This window comes from Hyaena hyaena, unplaced genomic scaffold, assembly GCF_003009895.1.
Source record: "Hyaena hyaena isolate Hyena2069 unplaced genomic scaffold, ASM300989v1 scaffold_11, whole genome shotgun sequence".
Classification (NCBI taxonomy): domain Eukaryota; kingdom Metazoa; phylum Chordata; class Mammalia; order Carnivora; family Hyaenidae; genus Hyaena; species Hyaena hyaena.
In genome coordinates this window covers 583,424-594,624 of record NW_024080643.1, presented here as the reverse complement: position 1 = coordinate 594,624, position 11,201 = coordinate 583,424, and the positions used below count along the sequence as shown (strand labels likewise).

Sequence of the window (11,201 nt, the reverse complement as noted above, 5' to 3'; positions counted from 1 at the left end):
CACATCTGTAATCTTTTATTTTCTCAGAAGTCCACTACTCAGGATAAAGGATGACTAAAAGATCAGTGTATCACTAACTATCAACATCAAAAACGTGAGCTGAGTGAAGCATACCTTAACGCTAGGCATGTAAGCCCCTTGGAAACCTGCCTGAGGCCTGATTAGACAGATGTTAAGTGAAGTGAGTCACTTGAGCCTCTCCTTGGTTCTCTGCCTCTAGTTTAGGTCCCTTTCACCTCCCTCACTTCTCAGGGGTGTATATTTCCCAGGACATCACTAAGGCAGAACCCCCTCTCTTGCAGGGATTGCAACAAATTCAGCATCCCCTCATCAGAGGGCAAGCCTGGCCAGCGTTGGTCTATATCCTCAGGAATGAGTTGGTAGTTGGTTAATTTCCCTCTGCACCAAGCAGTGGCCATCCCTGCAGGCTGGTTCCTCATCCAGAAATAAAATACTGAACTGGATGGCAGCTGTTGTTTCTTAAGGGAAAATCTACACAAACACATGACATTAAGGAATTCAAACCTGACTAAATAGTCAACAGCAATGATAATATAGCTTCAAAAAGTGTTTCTTCTCATAAAGGTAGAAGCATGGGCTGGAATCACCCACAAAATACTTCCTGTCCATGTGTTGCATGGGTGCACGGTCCTTCCTATTCCACTTTCACTCCTGTACATTTTTCCTAGGTCATAGAGAAGGGGGAGGAATCCTTTTCCTCTGACTCGCCTTCAGGGCCATGAACGCTTTCTGGAAAGATTCCCCAACAAGGCACAGAGATGTTAGTGCCGACCAGCAAGACCTAGTTGGTTTTAGCTGTGGCTGAATAAATATGGCTCATCAATATGTATTCAGGAAGCATGAGGTTGTAGAAGGTAGAGATTAGGGTGGCATACAAATTAAAATGAAAACTAATCTAACAAGACTAAAATGCTCTTTTACTCAAGAACCTTTCATTGCACTAGGTGGTAATCAGGTAGAAATTCAATTTATAAAAGTGTTGGCTGTACTAAGAAATATGGAATTGTCCTGCTACAAGTATTTATGATTTTTCTTGTGTGTTTGTGATCAAACAAGATGGTCCCCATGCTCCCCATTAAAATATGCTCTCTCATAATTAAACAAAAGACAAAAGGATAGATGAAGACTATAGACTGGGTCCCATGTCCCCCACTCTCTCTCCATGGGCCTGTCTGGGGGGGGGGGGGGCAGGTGTAGGGGCAGAGAGGCCTGGGCTGGGAGAGAGATGACACTCTGGGAGGGAATGGGGCCATCGTGATCAGGGCTCTCAGGGATGATGGAGAGGGAAGAGGACAGTTTGGGTTGACCAGGAGTCTAGAGAAGATCAGAGATGCAGCTGGAACAGGTACCAGAAGCACAAATGGGCAAACACTGAGCATGTGAGCACTGGCGCAAGGGCGTTGGAGGCGAATAAACACCAGGACAAGGGTGGGTCAGGACCTGTCCCCAGTGACCAGTAGAGCAGAGTGGAGACTGTAACCAAAACGAGTCACGCAGGGAGGAACATGCAGAACAGCAGGAATGAGCATCTCAGGGAGGTGTCTGAGGTCCAAAAGTTTCTGCTCTGTTGCAAAATCACCAGCAACCAGCAACTGGTATAGTGGTCAGAAAGCAGCATATGCAGTGATCCCAAGCTTGGGCTTGCCATGGGTCAGCCTGTAACCTGTAGGTGGCTAGTTTGGTGACCTTAATTAACTTTAAGCTACCTAAGCTCTCTTAACCCCCATTTCCTCATCTGTAAAATGGAGGTAATAATAGTAGCTAAGTTACTGGTTTGTCGAGAGGATTAAACAAGATTTAATGAATATGCTTAACACAGTTCCCCACACGTAGCTGGTGCTCAGTAAATGGAAACAATGTATGTTATTACTATTAATAATAAACCTGAGTGTGACTTCCAGCACTGGTCCAATGTAGGGGAGGAGATGAAGCCCAGTCAGACATCTGTTGCCTGGTGTCATGTGCCAGGAGAGGCCCCCACGGTGCCATGGGCAGGAATATCTTACAAGCAACTCTGAGAGTTCACCACAGAGCAGAATTAAGTCATCTCCACAATATCTCCAACATTCCTTACCCTTTTTATGATGCGAGTAGTTTCAGATTCTGAATGCCCAGCTCTGGCTCTGCGGTGAAGCTTCCAGAACCTCTCCCATTGACTGTGGGCATTTGTGGCCAGATTCTTTGACTGTGCTGTCTGCCCTGCCAACTTAGAGCACCTTGAAGCATTTATCTTCCCAGGCCCAAGGTGATGGAAACCCTGGTCATGTGTGGGGGGGGGGGGGGCGGCTTGGGCTGGGGTTACTAGCATAGTCACAATAGTACTTAGGCCACAGACCACGGGTCATAGCACAAAGCCTAGTGAAGATGAATTTTGAATTTAAAACATCCAACATTTGAGGATACAGGGAGGAAGTAGCAGGATGACTGATGGAGAAGGCAGCCTTCAACAGACAATGGGTCAGGGAGATCCATCCTAGGACAGTGCTGGGGTGGGGGTGTGGCTCTGTACCCAGTGTATCCCTGGAAAAACCAGTCATGCGTCTGCCTCATAGGTCCCAGGACTCCCGGGAGCAGGTCTTCGGTAATAGAGGGGGGCCCTACTGGCTAAGCATAGAGAAGAGCACTCTCTGAACATCCCTACACCTCACCCGCGGCTCCGGCAACAGCAGTGCCCCCCTCCTACAGCAGAATTAGTGACCAAGCTGAAGATACCGAACAGACACGCACTACCTCCCGGACAGACGCTTTCCTGGATCATTGCATTTAATCCTCAAAATAGCGACGCAAGCAAATAGGATCTGCGCTGTACAGATGAGGACACCGAGGCTAGAGAAGGTAAATCAACTGCCCAAAGTCACAGCGAATGAAATGGTAGAGCTGAGATGAAACTCAGTCCGGGGTCCACCGACTGCAGCACTCTCCTTTATGCACAGCACTACCCTGCCTCTTGGATGTCCAGGACTGCGTCAGGTGACTTCCTCCTTTGCTAGAGAAAGGGCTGGAGGTAAGCATGGGTGGTTGGTGCCTCAAGGTAAGAGGGAAAGAAAACGAAGACTTAGATGCTAAAGATAAAGTCTGCAGCTTTACCATTTGCTTGGATCTCACCTGTGTGCTGCCGGCTGGGCTCATCCTGGCAGAGGAAGTATCCAGACTGGTACACAGACCGTGGTCTGCACCCAAGCCAACCTTACACCCAGGGCTGAAGAGAACCCCTGGCCAGGCCTCTTCCACCTCGATAAGCTGAGTCAGCAACTTAACACCACATGGACTACAGAGACAGTATCTTGCAAGTCAAGAAGGACCAGATCCAGGTATTCCTAAGCCTGAGGACCGTGTGCTTTCTAACTTTTAAAAATGTATCAAATGCATAGTCATCTCACTTCAAGTTTGAAAGCTTCATAAGAGTTAGCCCTTCAAGTATGTGCCAAACATACCATCTTACTCTTTCAAGCCCTCCCAAGCACTGTCAGTAATTTAGGATTATTGAAAGCCCGCCTGCCCTTCTTTGCTGACTGCTTGGGAACGTGTCACTGGTGACCTCCAGGGACAGCCAATGCAGTTCAAACTAAGCAGCCCTCAACTTAATCACAGGCTGGGTTTCCATTCATTTGCAAATAGGGTGTTTGGGTTCAGGGAGGCAGTTCACCAAACAAGGCTGGTTAGACACCATACTAGCCCACAGAAGTGTATTAGCGCACTCCGTAACTAGTACACAAGCATCTGAAGAATCTACCCCAACCATGCTGTAGGACTTGACATAGCCTTGGAGTCAGGCTTTGCTCTGAATTTATTGGGGAGCTGTGAATCAACTGTCTTTTTTAAAAATTATTTTAATTAAAAAAATTTAAGTTTATTTGTTTATTCTGAGAGAGACAGAGACAGCACAAATGGGGAAGGAACAGAGAGACAAGGAAAGAGAATCCCAAGCAGTCTCCATGCTGCCAGCAGAGAGCCTGATGCAGGGCTCGAACCCACAACACTGTGAGGTCATGACCTGAGCCAAAACCAAGAGTTGAACCCTTAAATGACTGAGCCACCCAAGGCCCCTTTAACTTTCTTCTTGCATGTTACCTGATGGAAGATGTGTTTCTTGACAGCGGGTCTGCACATGTTATGCTGTGTAATCTGAATCAGAGGCACCAGTAAGGGTAACATTTTAAAAATCCAATTTTGAGATGATAAAGATTTGGAGTAGGTGACTGCAAATGAAATATATAAAAACGTACTTACATTCATTAATTCAACCAATTCTTATTGAGGGTCTGCTTTGTGCCCTGGAGACTCATTCATTCATTCTTCAGTTGTTAGACAAATATTTATTGAATGTCTATTATGTGGGGGGTGGGGGCTATGCTAAACTCTAGAGACGCAGTGGTCCCTATCCTTACAGAAAGTTGCAATCTAGGAAGAAACACAGATATTTCAACTAATAATTACCAGTGTGATATGTGTGAGGAAGAGGAAGGGAAAATTGCAAAGGAATTGCACAGTGAGAGAAGATTAAGTGGTATAAACAATTAGGAAAAGCATCTCTAAGGAAATGGGACTCATAAACTGAGCCTGGAGGACTGAGCTGGGGTCAGACAGCTCAGGAATTGGGGAGAGGAATGGTCCACACCAAAGGAACAGTAAGTGTAAAGTTTAGGAGGTGAGAGAGAGAGAAAGAGAGAGAGAGAAAGGAGGTTTGAAGAACAAACAGAAATCTTAATATAGTGGGAGCAGAAGACACCAGAGAATCTGGAAGCAGGTGCCAGACTTCAAAAGGATGTTGCAAACCACAAAGGAGTTCCACTTCAATACTTGGGGCTCCTGTAGTTTTAATGTGATGTGATCAGATTGAGGTGGGTTTTTATTTCTAAATTACTCTCGGTAAAACCTGAAGAAGGGATGGAAGATGAGCAAGACTGGAGGCAAGAAGACCAGTTAGGAGGTGACTAATAGAGCCCAGGTGATTGTGCACAGTAGCTTACACTTGGCGGTGGTAGTGGTGGAGGCGTAGGAAGAGAAGGAGAAAAGTCGATTGATTCTAAGGATATTGAAGAGGTTGACTGCTCAAGGCTTGGTAATGAGTAATGTGTGGGAGGTGAGGGAGAAAGAGAAACAAAGGATGACTCTTGGGCTTCTGGGTGTCAACAGCTGTGTAGCTCCTGGAGCCAATTCCTAAGGTAGGAATCATAAGGGGAGGAGCAGGTTGACAGAGAAAATTATGAGATCGAGTTGAACAGGTTTGTTTTAGCACTTCCAGGATAAACAAGTAGAGATTTAAGTTGGTGTTGGAGAGCTGAGTCTGGAAATTATCTGCATAGACCTGGAAACCGTGGTCAATGAAGAGAACGGGGTCACAGGGAAGGAACGGGCGACGGGAGGGTGTTTAGAGCAAGAAAGGGTTATACAGGCAAAGTTGAGAAGACTGGGCAGGAACTTGAGTTCAACAAGCTGCAAAAGACAGAAGAAGGAGGTAAATGTGGCTAGTTTGTCCTGGGGGACAGGGACAACTGGCAGGAAGTAGAAAGTTTGGAGCCACGGCCTAAGTGCCAGCAGCACATCAGTGAGTGCTGACTGGTGTGATGACACCCCTCTACAGCCCTGACATTTTTACCAGGCTCCTCCTGTGCTGAGGATAGAGAGATAAATAAACAGATGACTGATTGATTAATCAGCACATAGAGTCCACATTTAGTGAGCACCAGCCATGTGGTGGCCACTTTCCCCTGCTCTGGAAATACAGAAATAATTAAGGCATAGTTAGTCCCCATAGAAGCCCAATTTAGAGGGGAAGATGGACGTGGAAACAGATAATGATCCATAAAGCACGACTTGGCCAATAATAGATAACAACGTCAGGAACATCACTAAGGGCACGAAGGGAGGAGTGACCCTTCCACTCATTAGAAGGGGCTCAGCCTTGGCATCTGTGTTTGTTTCCTAGGACTTCTGTAACAAGGTACCGCAGGCCCCTCCGCTGCCCACGCTTACTCTCTCTCAAAGTCAATACGTAAACTTAAAAAAATAAAAATTGGCACTTATATTTTATATGTTTTGGGGATTTTCTGTCTGGCTTTTATATTTCATTCTTCTAGTAGTTCAAGTTTATTATATGGTATATCACCAAATTCTTTCACTGATATTAGTGATTTTGGTGTCTCAGTTCCACTTTACTTCTGTATTGGGCTGCATGAGTAATCTTCCCTTCTGATTCTCATAGTTTCTACAGATTTTTTTCTTGGTGTCTTGGCAACGTCCTTGCTCCACTATCTCCCCTCAGGTTGGGGATGGTGGAGGGCGGGAGCAGGTGGCATTAGACAGTGAGGTGCATTTCTTGAGCCAGCTGCTGCAATCAGCCTCTGACGCTTTGTCCTGGGAAGCAAACGACCCAGAATCATCTTGATGAGGCGTGAGGGCTGGGATATTTCTCCCCTCCAACCACCGGTCATTGGTCAGTGGCTGCTCTGGGGAGGGTCTCCCCAGGCCTCTCGTGTTTTTCCACATAAGGAATTTTGAGGCAGTGGAGAATGAGCCCGTGTTCTGGGAGTCTTGTGCACAGCCCAAAGCAACCACAACTGCAAGCTGGAAATTTCCTAGATGCCGTGTGTTTGCCTTCACACTTGACGTGGATTTTGCATTCAACTCCCTGTGTTTTCGTTTTACTCTAACAACTAATGATTTAATTTATCATTTAGTTCGTCATGAAGTGATTTTACTGTGAAATGATTTACTGATAACTTAAATTGGCACAGATATCAGCAAACACTACCATTCAGGCTTTCCCTGTTAAGGTTCACTGTTAAATATTTACCAGCACAAAACTGCCTCCCCCAAATGATATCACATACCAAACCATTTAAATGGTAAGTATTTGCATGAGGTTTTATTGAGTGGAATAAGGAAAGTATGCGTACAATCCAGTTTTGAAACCTAGTGAAAAAATCCTGATGGGAATGTATATGGGTGTAAATATTTTATGATTATATGAACATGGAGGAATGTATGAAGGATATATAGGCAAGGGGTAATGTCATTAGAAGTTGTGGGGGAGAGGAAGCGATTTGTTTTTAATATAATTTATTGTCAAGTTAGCTAACATACAGTGTGCTCTTGGCTTTGGGAGTAGATTCCCATGATTCATTGCTTTCATACAACACTCAGTGCTCTTCCCATCAAGTGCCCTCCTCCATGCCCATCACCCGTTTTCCTCTCTCCCTCACCCTCATCAGCCCTCAGATTGTTCTCTGTATTAAAGAGTCTCTTATGGTTTGCCTCCCTCTCTGTAACTTTTTTTTCTTGAGGAAAAGATTTTTTAAAACAATGATTCCATATACAATTCACACACACACACACACATGTGTGTGTGTATTCATAAGGAATTAAAAGAAACAAAGACCAAATTAAGTTTATATCTGCAGAGTTGTAGGAATGTCTTTGACATATCATCAAATGGAAAAGTATGTTACAGAGCCATATGTTTGTATCATTCCACTTCAGTAAAACCAAATAAACAACTTCAGCATACATGTATATTTGCCTGCCTATGGCTTCAGGAGCAGCAATATTTAGAGATGGGTCAACTTTGGACGCGTCAGGAGGGCAGGACAGGAAGTTAGTAATGGTGAGCTCTCTGCATATATCTTGGAACTGTTGGCCTACTATAATCAGCATGCTGTACCCTGATAATCTAAAAACATAATTGAAAAGGTTTCCAGGAGAAAAATGTTCTTTCAAACTGTCAGTGCTCACTCATGCTTGCGATCACCTTTGTACCTCTGAACTGCATAAGGAGAATAAACACTGTTATCTCCATTTACTGCAAAGGCAGCAGAGTTTAGAATGCAAGCAGCCTTGACCGAGACCACATGCTGGGACCCCCCCCCCCCCCCCCGCCCCCCAGGCCTCCTGACCCTGCTGCAGAACCCCCAGGGCACACGGTAGGAGAAAAATGGCAGCAACACCGGAAAGGGACCAGCGATGTCCTTCCAGGCAAGGAGTGAGCTCCGCCTGGGACAGAAAACACCTCTGAGTGTGTGGTTATCAGTATTTACCGTCTGTATCTAAGAAGGCTATTTGCCTACCCTTGCTTGAAACAGTCCACATTTGTCAGTAATCTTATCATATCATCTGGAGCCTTCGGTGCTGGTTTCACAGGGTTACTCTAGGTCATGTGGCCAAGAGAATGTTCCTAAACACCATCTACTGAGGGAGAGAGTGTGGGGCGTTAACATGTCCTTCCTCAGTATCAACAAGGTGCCTTTCCTAGGCCCTTTCTGCGAGCTTCACAAGGGTGGCAAGGAGGAGCCCATGCAAGTCCTTACTTACAGGAAGTCCCCCTCAGGGCATGGATTTGTGTACTGCTCCTTTGCTGTGTCCGCATCTTTCACCAGCACACCCTGTGTTTGCTTCAGAGAGCCCCAATCCCCTGAGAACTGAGGCGTGTGCATTGTGACATTAGCCAAATGGATCCTGGCGGGAGCTCCGGGCGGCACCCGGCCAGCTGTTGCTAACACACCCATCTCACTGTCCTTGATGGCGGTCAGCTCGTTCTTGTCTTTGCTGGCAAAGCCTGTCTTTGAGAAACGGGTTGGGGAATACATTTAGAAATTCAGAAATGTTCTTTCCGCATCTGCGTTGATTTGGGTGTGTTTGACCAAGACCAGTGGGGTTTAGTGGATCCAGTTGTGACGGGCTGAGGAGCAGAAGCCCAGATGGAAAGCCAGGGGGTCTCCAGGCAGACCCGGCTCCGCTGGTAGCTGTGGGAGCTCCATGTCAGAACTTCTTCGTGGGTCCGTGTCTTCGTCTCCAAATTAGGAGTTGTAGAACCGGCGATGCCTTCCTGCTGGATCACTGTAAGAATCAAACTAGAAAACGTCTGAGAACATGCTTTCCAGATGATAAAGCACTTTAGAGGCACCAGGTGTAATTATTGACTTGCTGTGTTGTAAGAAATGAGAAGTCTCCTCTGTAGAGTTCCTTACTTTCACACACACATGAAAAAATATATATGTATGGCTTCAATCTGAAGTTGTTCTTGGCTAATCCAAGTTCCTGGTAAACCTTTTTATAATGTTGAATGGAATTCCCTCAAAAGAGCCTATTGATGCAATCACAAGGGCATAAAAAAAAGCAATGTTTGCCATCAACAAATAGGAATTTTTCAAAGATGCTTTCTTCCCAATTTCTTCCTGAATTTTTAGAAGACGCTTTCTTTCCTCCTTGGCTCTATCCAAATGCTTCATTTTAACAATGTTTTCTCCTTGTTTCTTCAACAGGAGCTGTGGGAAGAGACTCAGTACGACCTGTCGCTTGAAACTTTTAAAATGCAAATAAGTGTTTCAATTCAAAATTCAGAATATCCTTCTGAATCTAAAGGATATCCACTCTCGATTTTTAGAAAGCAATCCGGCAAAGATTATTAAAATTAAAATAATAGTCACTCTGGGTGCAAATGTGACAGAGCATGTAACAAAGCTAATATTGGCTGAATGTCTCCTACATGCCAGGCGCAGGGCCAAGTGTTTTACCTGCATCAGCCCATTTCATTCTCACAGCTCAGCGAGTAGTTATATCATCCCCATCGTGCAAATGAGGAAAACCCAGCTTGTTTACTTCCCTCGAGTGAAAAAGACTTCCTTTTCCCCCCAAACATGTTCATGGAATCCTCGCTGTTGATGTGGATAATAAATTTAGAACACCACCAGCCCTGACAGATGGGCAGAGAACACTAGAAGAGCCATCCTTTCTACACGCCAGGCGCTGTGCTAGACCCTCATCGCAAAGTCTTGTTCAACCTCCCCTCCGCCCTACCACTTCCAGAGAAGAGGAGGCTCAGAGGGATGGCAAACTCGTATTTGTTGTGATGGTTCTTGGCTGCCGGGCCTTATGCAGGGTGCTTTCTAGTAGTTTCCTCATTTAAACTCGAACAGAACTCATACATAAGGAAAGTAAAAAAAAAAAAAAAAAAAAAAATTATTGCAGACACAAACATGGAAAATTGGTCAACACCCTTAGCAATACAAAATTACAACCTAGAATGTCAATGAGATACCAATTACACCTATCACATTAGCCAAACAAAGTTAAATGTCAATGGTAGTAACTTCGAAGCAAAGCTAATTTATTTATATATTGCTAGCGGCGCTTTTATGATCAAACATTAAGCGAACAAGCAGAATACGAATGTAGATGTACTCTAAGATCGTCCATGCACATGAAGGGAGTATGGCAAAATGAAAACAGCTGTGTGTTAAAGTGGAATGAGGATTTTGATCTCTTAAATTGTCTTCACTTTTGAAAACATTGTTTTTACAATACACGAAATTTGGAGGAAACGGGGTCTTTTTTTTTTAGCCCATTGCACCATTTTGGAGTTGACGCTTGTATTTCTGACTTAAATAAATCAGGGATATCACCAACACAGGATGAAAAAAGGCAAGAGTCAGTCATTTTAAATGTCTGCCTTCACCTGAGATACTGAAACAAAGCTCTTTAGAATTTGGTGATCTCCACTCGACCCCCTCATTTTCTTGATGAGGAAATGGAAGCCGGGAAGTATGGAATCCCTTGTCAGGGTCACATAGTTGCCTGTGAAGATGCTGCTAGCATCCACTGTTTCATTTTCTAAAAATCGTACAAAATGAAAATGCATGTATTTATAGGAAACCACGATAAGGTGTTTTAATATAGCACTTTGGACACCTAGTGGGTGTTGTTTCCCCTAACACCAACAAATTCTCCAGGTCTCTGGACACCAGCAATTCCATTCAATGCTGACACTAATGACCTGCACCGAGTGCAGATGCCGCAGGTTAAGGGCTCAGTCCCACAAGACTGTCCCCACTTCAGACACCAGTTGCAAGTCCCAAGTTGCCAACTGTACTTCTGACCAACTGGCTGTAATATGGAGTTCCCATGATCCCCTCCTTAGATTCAATAACTTGCTAGATCAGCCTAGAAAACACATGAAAATGTCTTACATACTATTACTGGTTTATTAAAAAGAATAAAAATGAACAGCCAGATGAAGAGATACATAGGGTGGGGTCTGGTTAAGGTCCAGCAGAGGGGCTTCTGTTCACATGAAGGTTGGGATGCACCACATTCCCAGCACATGATTGCACTCACCAACCTGCAAGCTCCCCACTAATGAGGGGGTCTTGTGGAGGTTTCATTGATCAAACCATTGGCCTTTG

General features: G+C 44.8%; 1 long non-coding RNA gene across 1 annotated transcript; it reads left to right on the top strand.

Moving 5' to 3' along the window:
• The first annotated feature begins 2,587 nt into the window (after positions 1–2,587).
• Positions 2,588–9,466, top strand: LOC120247504. The gene is made up of 3 exons (XR_005532331.1): positions 2,588–2,856; positions 2,955–3,025; positions 9,282–9,466. It is a non-coding gene; the product is annotated as an uncharacterized LOC120247504 (long non-coding RNA).
• The last annotated feature ends 1,735 nt before the right edge of the window (positions 9,467–11,201 follow it).